The sequence below is a fragment of the Canis lupus genome, chromosome 2, assembly GCF_048164855.1.
Source record: "Canis lupus baileyi chromosome 2, mCanLup2.hap1, whole genome shotgun sequence".
Lineage (NCBI taxonomy): Eukaryota > Metazoa > Chordata > Mammalia > Carnivora > Canidae > Canis > Canis lupus.
The window spans coordinates 60,392,648-60,407,032 of NC_132839.1; the positions used below are offsets into that span (position 1 = coordinate 60,392,648).

Here is a 14,385-nt window from a genome sequence, read left to right on the forward strand (position 1 = left end):
CAAGATAATTTCATCTGCTGATAAGAATGATGAGTAAAAAACCAAGACAGGGGGTTGCCTCATGACTGGGAAGTAGGCCATTCTAAGTTGGGGATCAGGGAAGGTGTCTCTGAACATATGACATTATAGCTGAGCCCTGAACAAGAAGGAGCCAGCTACGCAAAAATATGGGAAGAGGGGATTGGGCAAGTGCAAAGGCCCTGAGGTTGGAGTTAGTCAAACCTTCCAGGATTTATCAAAATAATCTGAAGGCTAGGGAGCTGTTTTGATAAGGAAACAAAGTAACCAAGATACTTTCATTCTCCAATCTGTAATCTTCCCCTACCACCTCTAAACACTACTAATCCTAGTTAATTCCTGCTCAGTTTAAATACTTTGTCCCCTAAGAAGCCTTCTGATTTCACTTTATGGTTCAGAAAATCTGGTCTATGGCAAAAATGAGAAAAATAAGGTCAGTAAACCCCATGTGTGTGTTTGTGTGTGTACAGCTATGACATTGCCAGCTGTGTTTGTCTCTGAGAATATCTGACATAACATTGTTACTATTTTTATTTTTCACTGTTCATAAATTCTTTCACAAAATGATGAGTGTAGATGACAGCTAGGTTACCAATGTAACATGTTGATCAGTCCACAAATCCCTCCTATTTGGAGGGAGATTTCACTGGTTTGTGAAGTCCAGGTTTGGAAGCCCTTGGCAGCTAGACTCCCAAGCTTCCTTTACTGGCCTCTCCTTTGTTCCAGACCACCCTGGCTTTCCCACACCCTCTCATCCTCTCCCTCCCTTCTTAGACTGAGCTCCAAGAAGGCAGGCCCCACCTCTGCCTGGCATGGAGTCAAACCCAGCACAGGTGCTCAGAAGGTGTTGATTGAACCATCGCACTGTGATTTGTGAGGAGGTACACTCAACCCAGATGAACCTCAGAATAGAAAATTGCGAGCCAGCTCATGAGAAAGAGCTGCGCAAGGGAAGACCCCAGACTTCAGAGCCAGAGTCTGGATTCAAATCCTGCCTCCTGGCTTCAACTCCCCTCACCCCCAGCAGCACCGCTTAGGAAAAATCACTTTCCCTGAGCTTCGCTCCCTCACCTGTGATACGGGGATGATCATATCCAGGATTCTTTTGAAGAGCAAAAGACATGTTTGCAGAAAACCACTTTGTAGGTGGTATGTAAATGATAGTTCCCCATGGTCGTCCCTCCAGCACCGGGCACAGTGCCCAGCTGGCCCCTTCCCAGTCTGTACTTCTGCTTCTGCCAGGAGCCTGTGAGCCGGGTGCCTCGCAAGTTCTGAACAGAAAAGCTCAGTGCCTGGCACCTGGTGGGTGCTCAATAAGTAAATCAACGGAACGATGATAACCCTGGGCAGGTCACTCCCCCTGTGGACGGGGTTTCCTCTTTGGAAGCGGGTAATCTCCCGGTTTCATCCTCTCTGGTGCCTATCGTACTTAATTATTTGCTTTTTAAGGACAGGACTAGGAATCACATCTAAGGAAGGTGGGTGTGAAGAGAGACGTTGATTAAAAGGTTAGTGCACATTTTTGGTTCCCACTTTCGAATGTTCCAGAATTTATTTTTGCCTCCTTAATAAAAAGAGCCATGTCACATCTCTTTAGCTTGTCTTCTGGGTTTCTTTAAAAAAAAAAAAAATAAAATAAAGTCTTTATTTTAAACCGCCCACTCCAGCCATCCCAGGACGCGGTTAGGAGGGGGCGCAGACAGGTGGAGCCAGCGCCCGGAAAGGCGGGGGTGCCCGGGGCCGCGGGGGGGAGGGGGGCGGCGAGGGGGGGGCGGCGCGGCCTCGGCGGGGTCTGGGGTCGCGGGGCTCTGGGCTCGGGGCGGCCCCCTCCCCCTCCCACGGCCCGCACGTGGCGGGGGGCGCTGTCGCGGGCAGCCCTGCCCCCAGCCCCAGCCCCGCGCAGGCAGCCGGCGCGCACGCTCCGCCCGGGGACCCGCCAGGGCCAGCGCCAGGGCCAGGGCCCCGCCGCCCGCCGGTGCGCCCGCCGGTCCGCCCACGGGGCCCCCGGCCGGAGGGGCGGGGCGCGGCCGGGCCGGGCCGGGCCGGGCGGGGCGGGGCGGGGCGGGGCGGCCGGCGCTGATGTAATCCGGCGGCTGGGCGGAAGGATCTGGAGCGCGCCGGGCTGGCGGGGCGCTGAGGCCAGTTGCCGGGTAACGGAGCGGAGCGGCCGCGCCGCCTCCCGCCCTCCGCCGAGTGGCGCCCGAGCCGCCGCCGCTTTACGTAAGGCGCAGGCCAGGGCCGCCGGCGCTCGGCAGCCGCTCCAGCCCTCGCCGCGACAGGAGGCGCCCCCGCCGGCCGCCGCCGCGCCGCACGGCCGCTCGGCAGGTACCGCGGGCGGGGGCGGGGCGGGGCGGGTCGGGTCGGCGCGGAGGGGCGCGGGGCCGGCCTGGGGCGGAGGGAGGCCGGCTGCCCCGACGGCCCGCAAGCTCCGCGGGAACCCGGCCGGGCCCGGAGCGCCCCGCACGGCGGCCCGCGGCCCCCCCGCCCCGGCCCCCCCGCCCCGGCTCCCCGGCTCCCGGCTCCCCGGGCCCCGTGCCGTGCGCTCCGGGCTCCGCGCGCGGGGGCCGCACGATGAGTCCGCACAATGGGCCGGTGCGGCGGCACTGGGAGCGGCTGGCGGCGGGGACGCGAGGCGAGGCGGGGCGCGGACGGGGCCGGGGCCGGGGCCGGGGCGCGGGGCCCGGGGCGGGGGCGGCGGCGGGGCTCCCCGGGGGCCGGCGGGTGGGCGCTCGCCGCGCTGCCCCGGCCCGCGCGTGCCTCCGCCCCTCCCCTCCAGCATTGTCCTCTGGGGGCCCGGGCGGGGAGACCGCCGCGGGGGAGGGGCCGCGGGGGCGGGCCGGGCGCTGAGTGACGGGCGCGCGGGCCTGTGGCGCGGGGTCCGCGGAGGGGACGGGCGCGGGCGGGACGGCGGGGCCCCGGGGCGCGCGGCTCCCCCCTGCCCGGCTCCCCCTCGCCCTCCCATCTCCCCCCTGCCCGGCTCCCCCTTCCCCTCTCGGCTCCGTGTTGCCCTCCCGCACCCCCCTGCCCGCCCGGCTCCCCCCCTGCCCAGCTCCCCCCTGCCTTCCCGGCTCCCTCTTGCCGTCCCTTCTCCCCCCTGCCCTCCCGGCTCCCCCCTGCCTTCCCGGCTCCCCCTTCCCCTCTCGGCTCCCCGTTGCCCTCCCGCACCCGCATGCCCTCCGGCTCCCCCTTGCCCTCCCATCTCCCCCCTGCCCGGTCCCCCCCCTGCCTTCCCGGCGCACCCCTACCCTCCCAGCTACCCCCTGCTCGGCTCCCCCTTGCCCTCCCAGCTCCGCCCTGCCCGGTCCCCCCCTGCCTTCCCGGCTCACCCCTTGCCCTCCCATCTCCCCCCTGCCCGGCTCCCCCTTGCCCTCCCAGCTCCCCCCTACCCGGCTCCCCCTTGCCCTCCCAGCTCCCCCCTGCCCGGCTCCCCACTGCCCTCCCAGCTCCCCCCTACCCGGCTTCCCCCTGCCCTCCCAACTCCCCCCTGCCCGGCTCCCTGCGTCCCCCGGCCGGGTACGCGGACTTGGCGCGTGCGAAATGCCGCCTGACGCCCGCGGGTGTCGCGTGCCGCGGGGCAGTGCGCAGGTGACCTGGCGTGCCCGGCTCGGGTGGCTGATCCCCGGTCGTGCTAGGACCCAGCGTTGATTTTGTCTTTTCACCGCCTTTTCGTTTGGGGCCTCTCTGGGCTAGGTGTAGAGAGTTAACCCTAGGAGAGGGTAGAGGCGATGGAGCGGGGAGGGGACGTGCGGCTCCTTGCAATGATTTCATTCTGGTTTTTGCTAATCATGACCTGGGTTGGATACTTGGATTCATTGTCCCAAGTTTCTAAGATAGGTTTTACATCTTTGGGCCTTTGCTTGTTTAAGAAAAAGAAAAAAACCCCAAAAAACCAAAACCCGGTGGTAGAAGATGGGTGAAGGGGAGGTGGGGGCAGGCAATTTTGATAATAGGTGATGCTGTGGATAAAACTGTTCCATCAGATCCCGAAACTAGAATTCTCCTGTGCAGTGTAAGACCCGTGCCAGAACTCCTTGACCATTTTGTAGACTATGCACTTAAAGCGGGGGCGAAATCTACCAGTCTGCATCCTGAAGGTCAAATATTCTGTCATTGGTTGTTTTGGATTGATCCATTCTTAAATGGGTCTCAGGATGTTTTTTATGCCATTTCTTTGTGACAAAGACCATTTCTAAAATTGTGCCTTTGCATGCCTTTAGGTCAGCTCCTTGCAGTCATTTACTTACTGTATATACTAGATTCAATTGCTGTACCTGTTAAATAATGAATGTTAGATTATTTAAAAAGTCATTTACTGCTGCAGTTTGGGCACGTGTCAGTTTTCATGTTTGTCACTTTGGCCCCTGGAATATTGAATGGAGGAGGGGAGACTACTACTCTTAAGTGTTTAATTCCATTTAAATGGAATTAGAGGGTTTTTTGTTTTTTAAAGAAAAGTGCGCCTTTAACATGGCATAAACATGAAGCAAATCTGTAATGATTTTAATGGTAATTAGCTTATTTGTTATACAAGTTGGAAACATTTAGGGAAATTACATGGATTTTTAGTATTTCTCTAATGGTATTATAGACCACTCTATAGGGTGGTAAAAGTAACAGTTTTCAAAGGCAGTAGGATTATTTTTTTATTTTGCATTGTGTGTCTGGCTTTTCTCCCTGTTTTAGCAGCATTTGACTTGGAGCAATTAATGGTCTCTGAGTCAGTTTTCTGGTCTGTAAGATGGAAGAAATGATGACACTGTCCCACGGGGCAGTTGGTATGATCAGGTGAGGGGAGATGTGAAATAATTCTGTCAACAGTCCTCTTCTTTTAACATATTAGATTCGTACTAGTTTGCGAAGCCGCAGACTCCTCTCTCGGCTGATGCTCTCTCTTTAGACTCCTCCCCACCTTCCTGTGCACACTTTTGCCTGGCTGCCAGAGTCCTCTGTCCTAAACACAGATCACATCTTGCCAGTCTCTGGCTCAGAGAGCTAAGATTGCCTGTTGTTTGGAGCCTAGATTTAAGGCCCCTTAGCCTGGGCCGAGTCATCTCTGAACTTTATGTGTCCTGTCACCTTTCTACACTGTCCCACAGAATGGGACTACACTCAGTTCTCAAAATGTGCCCGGCTACTTCCTTCTTTGCTTATGTCCTTTTTTCTGATTGCAGTGCTTTCCTGCCCTCTCCGGTTTTTTAAAAGTCCACACCCAATTTTATGTCCTCTGCAGCCCTTCAGAAACCCTGTCAATGTGAGTTATTCATTACTGCAGTCATAACCCTCTGTTTTGCTTTCATGATTGCCTGTATCTCCTTGCATGTTGTATGTGAAACTCTGGCTGTGGTGGCCATGCCATTATTTTACTCCTAACACCTTGGTCAGGGGCTTAAACATTAAAGTATTCAAGTGTTTGCTAAATAAAGTCGAAGTCTGTCATCTGCATTATGTAGTATGTTTTCATAAAGTATTTTAATAGTACCAACCACAATGGTCGATGTGCAGTCTTACTACCTTGAGGATAGTTAGTACTTAGAATATTTCTTTTCGATTATGTTTGATCTCTTGCATAATACTAGGTGGTATTTTTATACAAAGTAGAAACAGCCACCTCTGTCGTCTGTGTCTAAACTTCTAGGATCCTTGAGCCTGCACTGCAAACTGAGAAGTCTGTACACCCCTCTTTTGGGTAGAGTGATGCAGAGCCCAAGTTTTAAAATATTTCCTACCTTTCAAATAAAATTGCCCTCCCAGCAGATTAAAGTTTGTTTTTTCCTGAGCGATTTTTTTGTTCAAAGCTTTTTTTTTTTTTTTTAAGATTTGTTATACATGTAAAAAGTAACTTGCTTTTGGGGAGGCTTATTTAAAGAACATTAGGCCTGGATTTGCACGATTTGGGTTGGTGTTTTGGCTCATCTCTCACCCCCTGTCACTGGGGGCAAGTTGGTTAGATCTTTCTTGGACTCCGTGTCTTTATTCTGTGAAATGAGAACAGTCTTGTCTGTGCTATTTTTGCTTTGCAGCGTCACTTAAAGTGGCTATACTTTGTGTGTGGCCTGTCCTCGTTCAGGTATAAGCTGACATGATGGCTTCACCGCACATTTGTCCTCCTCATAACTGAGGCTGGAAACTTTTTGAGTCTTCCTTTTACCAGGTCTGCCTCCACGTCTCTTTTCCATCACCTTTCTCTTAGCACATCCCCTAGCCTGTCCTTCCCGTCCTCCCATAGATTATTACTGTAGGCCTGCCAATGGCCTTCCTTTTTCTAGTTTCTCTGGTCCTCCTGTGGTCTGTTACCAGAATTGCTCAGGGGGTAGGTCAGAGCCCATCCCCCCTAGGATGCACTGTCCCATCCCCCGCCCTGCCCCCAACCAGGCTGTTCTACATCCTGTAGGATGCACTGCTCTCCCCAGGATGCACTGTCCCCCCACCCCCACCCCAGGATGTACTGCCTCCCCCCATGCACTGTGTGGAGGTTCTTGACATTCCCTCTCCCCCCCCCCCCCCCAATTCGGCCACACCTGAGAGTTATGGCCTAGTTCTATTGGGAGGCTTACTCCTACAAGGATTTTCACCTTGGAGACACTACCACCAGTTGGGAATTAGTGATAAAGCAATCCCTTTAAGACTGATGCCGCCTGGCCTCGTTCAGCTTTCAGCCTCATTTCTCCTGCACCTCTCTTGTCACCTCGTATTTCAACACCAGACCTCTGGCGGCTATCATGCTTGTTTGTCCAGTTCCTTTACTTTGGAATGTCCTCTGAGTCTTGCTCTTCCTAGCAAAGTTCTTAATTCTGGAGGCTTGGCTTCAAGGCTTCTGCTTCTATGAGAGAAGCTTCTCCTGATTTTCAGAATTAACTCTTCCATCATTCTTCTCCCACACAGTGCTTGACTGATGCTTCCACTCAGTTATTTCTCCTTGTGACATTTTATTTAGTTCAGTCTTTACGTGATGGTCTTTCCTGGATTTTAAACTCCTTGAGGGAAGAGAGAGAAACCTTATCCATTGCTGCTTCCTTCTAGTGTGCAGTGTGATTTCATACAGCACTTACTCATTAAATGCTTGACTGAATTCAGTCACTCTGCAGCCTCTGATTTCAGTGGAGGGGGAGCAGGGTTGGAATGGCTCTCTGTGAGAGCTTTGTGCTCCCCCAGGATACAGAACAGGGCCCAGCACATAGCAAGTGCTCAGTAAGTAGCAGCTGTTAACCATTATTTTGAGCAGGTGTAGAGAATACTAGTGGTTGTATAAGATGATAGATTGTATATGTTGGTTTACTGTAACAGTGTTCACAAATTGTGTCTGGGGCACCCATATAAGTGTGTATAAGTGGGGATCCCTGGGTGGCTCAATGGTTTAGCGCCACTTTCGGCCCAGGGCGTGATCCTGGAGTCCCGGGATTGAGTCCCACGTCAGGCTCCCTGCATGGGGCCTGCTTCTCCTTCTGCCTGTGTCTCTGCCTCTCTCTCTCTCTCTCTGTGTGTGACTATCATAAATAAATAAAAATTAAAAAAAGAAAAAGTCCTCTGGGTTTTCCACCTGCAGCCCTGTTCTTTCATTGATTTACTAACAAGTGGAAAAGTGAGTATTTGGTTGGAGAGGGCTCTTGCACTGCACGAAGCAGATTCGCGACAGTGGTCCTAAAGTATTCTGAAGACAGGTAGACCTATCTGTAGGTGAACCAGGTTCGAACCAGGTTTTTTGCACATGGCTTAAGAAAGTCAGTGGAAAATGGGAATTGTTCTTTTCACCGTATGTTATTTTTCAGTAAAGCAAATGTTTTCATTTTAATCTTTTGTAATTATTAAATGATAGAATTTCTATTTAGAATATTTGGAGTGACTGTTGAAAAAAATTTATTTTAATAAAGATTTATTCATTTGAGAGAGAGCATGGGGTGGGGAGAGAAGCAGACTCCCCACTGAGCAGAGAGCAGGACTCCTCTAGATCTCAGAACCAGAGATGAAGGCAGACAGTTAACCGACTGAGCCCTGTGACTGTTGAAATTCTAATTTTGGTATTTTCTCTAAACCATTTCTAAAATCTTTTTTTTTTTTAAGTTTTATTTATTTATGATAGTCACAGAGAGAGAAAGAGAGGCAGAGACATAGGCAGAGGGAGAAGCAGCCTCCATGCACCAGGAGCCCGACGTGGGATTCGATCCCGGGTCTCCAGGATCGTGCCCTGGGCCAAAGGCAGGCGCCAAACCGCCGCACCACCCAGGGATCCCCTCTAAACCATTTCTGATCACTAGGCTTTCTCATAGCTTTGTGTCTCTTCCTTTGTCTGGTCATCATTCTTATTACCGCCCTGGCTGGCGAAGGGGAAACTAGGTGAGGAAAACCAGCTATAATTTTGAAACATTTAATCGTTTAGTTACTATTTTTAAGTTTATATGTATTACTGATTGAAAGATGTATCCAGAAACTTTAAAAAGTGGAATCTGTTGGTTCTAACATAATATGGAATTCCCTATTTTCAGCAACATAGGTGAATGTATTGATTGCTATTTAATTTACATTGACTGTACTTAGGATTATGAGCTTTTTTGAAAGACATCATTGAAAATCTATATATTTTTAATCTTTCTTAAAACGTGCCTCACAGAATTGGGGATGATAGGGCTATCCCAGCAGATGAACTAGTATCTACATTCAAAATAAACGCAGTGAGATGGTTAGTTTAATAATTGCAATGTGCTTGAGAATGTGCTGCTTTGTGTTTCTAGCTAGAGTTCTAAAGAAATGGTAGTTCTGTGAATACGGGCACTGTGTGTGTGCGTGTGCGTGTGTGTTTGCGTGTTTGCGTTTGCTTCTCTGGTGATGGGAAGCGAGCTGGGCACTGTCAGCGGTCCTCAGGGTACCTGGCACAGGGCAGTGTTGCTCAGTACATATTGAAATAAGTCCGTCACCTATGGAGGAGAAAAATCATGGAGATAAATAAATGTAAGGAAAATGTGCCTTAGTACATTTTCAGATTTATTTTTTGGTGATGCAGTTGTTACTTCAGGGCAGGGGGTAGAAAATGAGGAGGGACTTATTTCCCTTTTCAGCCAGGAGTTTCTAGCTCAATTACATTTTCCAGAGTACCTTTGGAATCTTAATAGCCAGTACATAACTATTTCAAAATTGTTTGCCCAGTTTGAGGATTTATCCAAGCCCTTAATTTAATTTATTTATTCAGTTACTAGCTTTTCCTTAGGTGTCTGAATAACATTTTGCTTCTTAGCATTTTCTGTGAAGATTTTAATGGAGAGAAAGGTGAAATGGAATAGACACTTTTTAAATTCTTTTTTTGGTGGTGGTTATGTACCACTGCTTTCTTTCGTAACCACCATAGATAATTGAATACTGATTGCATTTTTATTTTGTTTTGTTTTTGCTAGTACCAGCAAAGGAGTTTCTTGTTTTTATGAATTTAAAAAGTTTATTTAAAACTGTTAGGGGCGCCTGCGTGGCTCAGTCAGTGAAGCGTCTGCCTTCAGTTGAGTTCATGATCCTGGGGTCCTGGGATCGAGCCCCCATGTCAGGCTCCCTGCTCAGTGGGGAGTCTGCTTCTCCCTCTCCCTCTGAGCCCCCCGGCCCCCATGATTTCTCTCCCTCTGTCAAATAAAATAAAATATTAAAAAAAATTTTGGGGGGACGCCTGGGTGGCTCAATGGTTGAGCGTCTGCCTTTGGCCCAGGGTGTGATCCTGGAGTCCCGGGATCGAGTCCCACATTGGGCTCCCTGCTTCTCCTCTCTCTGCCTGTGTCTCTGCCTTTCTCTCTGTGTGTCTCATGAATAAATAAAATCTTTAAAAAAAAATTTTTTTTTTTAAATTAAAGTAGAGGTGCCTGGCTGGCTTAGTTGGAAGAGCATGTGACTCTTGATCATGCAGTCATGAGTTCGAGCCCCACATTAGGTGTAGAGATTACTTAAGTAAATAAATATTTTTTAAAAATTAAAAAAAACTGGGACGCCTGGGTGGCTCAGCAGTTGAGCATCTGTCTTCTGCTCAGGGCGTGATCCCAGGGTACTGGGATCGAGTCTCACATTGGGCTCCCTGCATGGAGCCTGCTTCTCCCCCCGCCTGTGTCTGTGTTTCTCTTTCCGTGTCTCATGAATAAATAAATAAAATCTTTAAAAAATTTTTTTAAAAAACTATTAAAATATATTTCGTATGATTCATCAAAACCTTGTTCCAAATAACAGTAACTATTATAAAATCTGTTTTATTTGTTTATTTTTCAAAGATTTATTTATTCATTCAGAGAGAGCGAGAGAGAGAGGCAGAGACTCAGGCAGAGGGAGAAGCAGGCTCCATGCAGGAAGCCTGATGTGGGACTCGATCCTGGGTCTCCAGGATCACTCCCCAGGCTGCAGGCGGTGCTAAACCGCTGCGCCACCGGGGCTGCCCAAAATCTGTTTTATTTTTTAAAGTACATGTTAAGAAATCTAAAAAAGATTAAAAGATGAAAAGTAAAGGGACTCCTGTTTGGCTCAGCTGTTGGGCATCTGCCTTCGGGTCAGGGTGTGATCCCAGGGTCCTGGGATCAAGTCCCACATTGGGCTCCCCGCAGGGAGCCTGCTTCTCCCTCTGCCTAGGTCTCTGACTCTCTGTGTCTCTCATGAATAAATAAATAAAATCTTAAAAGAGAAAAGTCTTCTTTTGCATTCTCCTTCCCCTCCCGTACTCATCCTGTACTGGGGGAAAAAAAAAAAAAAAACACTGATTAAGTTTCTCGGATGTCTTAGGAAAAAAATATACCAATGCTTCTAAAAAATGGAGTCATTGTAGAGAGTGTTCTATGTTTAAGCAAATCCTGAACTTTGTATCTTGGAATGCTTTCCATATCAGCACAGACAGATCTTCTTTATGTACAGATCTACCTCCCTGTGGGTTTTTTTTTATGTGCCTCCTATTCCACTGTATGAATGTGCCAGAATTTACTGAACTAGTTGATGGGACAGACTTCCGTGTTTTATTCTAACACAGTGTTGCTGTGAACATTCTTAACACGTGTCTTGGTGAACTTCCATGAATAACCTCCTTACTCTGAGCAGCCTAAAAATGATCAAGTTTCTAACTTCTCTAAATCGTCATTGATCATGTTAAAATTCTTCTTGGTGGGTATGTTTTAACAGTTCCAGACATTAGGCTGGGTATTTTCTTCTTTCAGGTAGTCCTGTGATATAATTTTGTGCTACTGAGGAAGAAGTTTTTGTATTGCACGTTCAGTGTTAGGGTAACAGAAATTACAAAGCGTCAGGGTCGGCTTCATGAGCCAGCCACCTGTGCAGTCACACAGGGTCCTCATTTGGTTTAATGCTTTTTTCTTTTTTTTTTAAGCAAGGAGCCCGATATGGGGCTCCATCCCAGGACCCTGGGATTATGACCTGAGCTGAAGGCAGATGATTCATTGACTGAGCCACCCATGTATCATAGCCTTGATACTGTTAAGAATTTTGATCGAGGCCTACATTTTCACTTTGCATTGGACCCTACCAATTATGTCAGTCCTATAAAGACTTCAAAAGAATTTTTTTTAATAGGGAGAGCAGAGGGAGAGAGAGGAAAAATCTTAAGCAGGCCCTACACCCAATGTGGAGCCCAATGTGGGGCTTGATCTCACTACCCTGAGATCATGACCTGAGTGGAAATTAAGAATCAGATGCTTAACTGACTGAGTCAACAAGGCACCCCAGTCCTGTAAACACTTTTTAAAGAAGTACCCCTCATTTTCATGCCTCCTAATTCTCCCTGTGAATGACCACCACTAACAATTTAATTATACACTTGGAGACTTTCTAATGCATATACAAGTCCACATAGGTCATTCTTGAGTCTTTTTAAGTCTACTAATTAAGTCTATGCAAACTCCGTGTGTATTTTCTTGAGAAACCTCTAATGATCTAGAATGCTGCAAACTTAAAAAAATTTTTTTTGGGCAGCCCGGGTGGCTCAGCGGTTTAGCTGCGGCCCAGGGCCTGATCCTGGAGACTCGGGATCAAGTCCCACATCGGGCTCCCTGCGTGGGAGAGAGAACCAGGGAGCCTGGTTCTCCCTCTGCCTGGGTCTCTGTGCCTCTCTCTCTCTCCCTCTGTGTGTGTGTGTGTGTCTCATTAATAAAATAAATAAAATCTTTTAAAAAAACTTTATATATATATATTTTTTTATTGGAGTTCAATTTGCCAACATACAGTATAACACCCAGTGCTCATCCTGTCAAGTGCCCCCTCCTCAGTGCCCGTCACCCAGTCACCCCATCCCCCCACCCACCTCCCCTTCCATTACTCCTTGTTCCTTTCCCAGAGTTAGGAGTCTCTCATGTTTTGTCACCCTCTCTATTTTAAAGGAGCTTTATTATTTTTTTATTTTATTTTATTTTTTTTAAATTTATTTATGATAGTCACAGAGAGAGAGAGAGAGGCAGAGACACAGGCAGAGGGAGAAGCAGGCTCCATGCACCGGGAGCCCAACGTGGGATTCAATCCCGGGTCTCCAGGATCGCGCCCTGGGCCAAAGGCAGGCGCTAAACCGCTGCGCCACCCAGGGATCCCTAAAGGAGCTTTAAAGGGCTCCTGGTTAAGCATCTGCCTTTGGCTTAGTTTATGATCTCTGAGTCCTGGGATAGCCCTGCATTGGGCTCCCTGCTCAGCGGGGAGCCTGCTTCTCCCTTTCCCTCTACTGTTTCCTCTGCTTGTGTGCCCTCGAGGTGCTGTCTCTCGCTCTCTCTCGCTCTCTCTCAAATAAAATCTTTAAAGGAGCTGTAAAAACAGCGGTAGAAAGTTGGTACTGAACTGCAGTTTTAGATTTCGTATTGGTTGGTTTGTGTTTTTTTTTTTTTTTAAAAGCTTTTTTTTTTTTTAATTTTTATTTATTTATGATAGTCACAGAGAGAGAGAGAGAAAGGCAGAGACACAGGCAGAGGGAGAAGCAGGCTCCATGCACCGGGAGCCTGACGTGGGATTCGATCCCGGGTCTCCAGGATCGCGCCCTGGGCCAAAGGCAGGCGCTAAACCACTGCGCCACCCAGGGATCCCGTGGTTTGTGTTTTTAAAGCATGCTTTACTTCAAGCTTTAGGGAAACAGTTTAAGTTTCAGGCTGTTAAGATACCTATCTTTGGGATTTCATTTGCTAAAATCTAGTCAAATGAATCCTAACCCATCACAGGCAAGTCAGGAATGAAAATAAGGTTTAACCATCAGTTGGGGTCAATTGAACAAGGGATCACTAGTGGGTATACAGGATTATTTGGGGCTTTATTTAGTTAAAAAGTGATCAGAATGCTTAGAAAGAGCTACAGAGAGTGGGTAAGGAGGGGAGTGAGTCCACACTTGTTCAGCAGCTCCTTCACAGCAAGCCTGGTGTGAGGGACCTCAGGAGACTCCTGTATCTTCTTGATAACCTTGAGAGGTGGTGTCCTTTCCATTTTATAAAGGGTGCAGCTGTGGCTCAGAGGCCTCAAGAAGTTTCCCTAAGGTTACAAATAACATGTGACAAAGCTGGAGCCCAAACTTCTAAACTTGGAACTTAGTCCATTTTCTTTCCTCTGCCCTACTCTTCCTAGAGGTTTATTCCTTCCCACAATACTGTTTACTGCCTGCAGTGTCCTAGGCACAGATGCCATGATGCTCAGACATGCAGGAGGCTTACAGGGATTTGCCTTGAGAGGGAAAACGAGGGAGCAGGAGTGTGGAATTGCAGACTGCTGACCTCTGTGCAGGTGAGACCTTGCACAGGGGAGCGAGGGGAGGAGGAACCCGATGGGAGGAGCTACTAGGGGGTCTGTGACAGCCTGGGTGGCCTGGGTCTAGTACTTCCTGCTGCTCAGCATTGCTGAGGGTGGCCTGATATCCTTGCTTTGGTGACTCTGAATGTGCCACAGCGAGAGGCTGTGGGTCAGCTTGGCTCCCCACAGCAGGCTCTTGTGAAGGGTCAGAGCAGGGCACCCCCTGGTCTCCACTCACATGCAGCACTGTTCGGTCCTGATGAGATGAGTAAGCACATGGCTACATATGTCAAGTGAAAATTCCTGCTAAGAGAAAAAATAAAGCAGGAGATGAGGGTCATGTGGGATATGTGGACAGGAAAGGGCTCTCTGATAGGATGCCACTTGAGCTGAGACCCGAAGGAAATAGGGGAAAGAGCTAGGATGCTATCTGGGGAGCAGAGTATCATCCAGAGGGAGAGCGGAACAGGTGAAAGACCCTGATTCTGGGTGTGTTATGAAGGTGGACTGTGTATTTGCTGGTGGGTTAGTTATGTGAGAAGAGGATGAAGGATCTAGATGATGCCAAACCTTTTGGCTTGAGCAGTGGAGGCATGAAGTTGCCTTGGCTGATATTGGGAAGGTCTCAGCAAGGATGGTGGTTGTGAGAATGCA

The 14,385-nt window shown here is 49.2% G+C and overlaps 1 protein-coding gene across 9 annotated transcripts in view; it reads left to right on the top strand.

Annotated features, from left to right (window-relative positions):
* The first annotated feature begins 2,188 nt into the window (after window positions 1–2,188).
* KIAA0232 (KIAA0232 ortholog) overlaps window positions 2,189–14,385 on the top strand; it is a 94,041-nt gene continuing 81,844 nt past the window's right edge. For 5 of the 9 annotated variants that reach the window (XM_072802752.1, XM_072802704.1, XM_072802731.1 and 2 more), the window contains exon 1: window positions 2,190–2,343. The gene's annotated coding sequence lies outside the window, so the exon portion shown is untranslated. Of the gene's footprint in view, window positions 2,344–5,247; window positions 5,270–14,385 lie in introns of those variants that run through there. The other 4 variants (XM_072802736.1, XM_072802741.1, XM_072802767.1 and 1 more) reach the window with 2 other exon arrangements.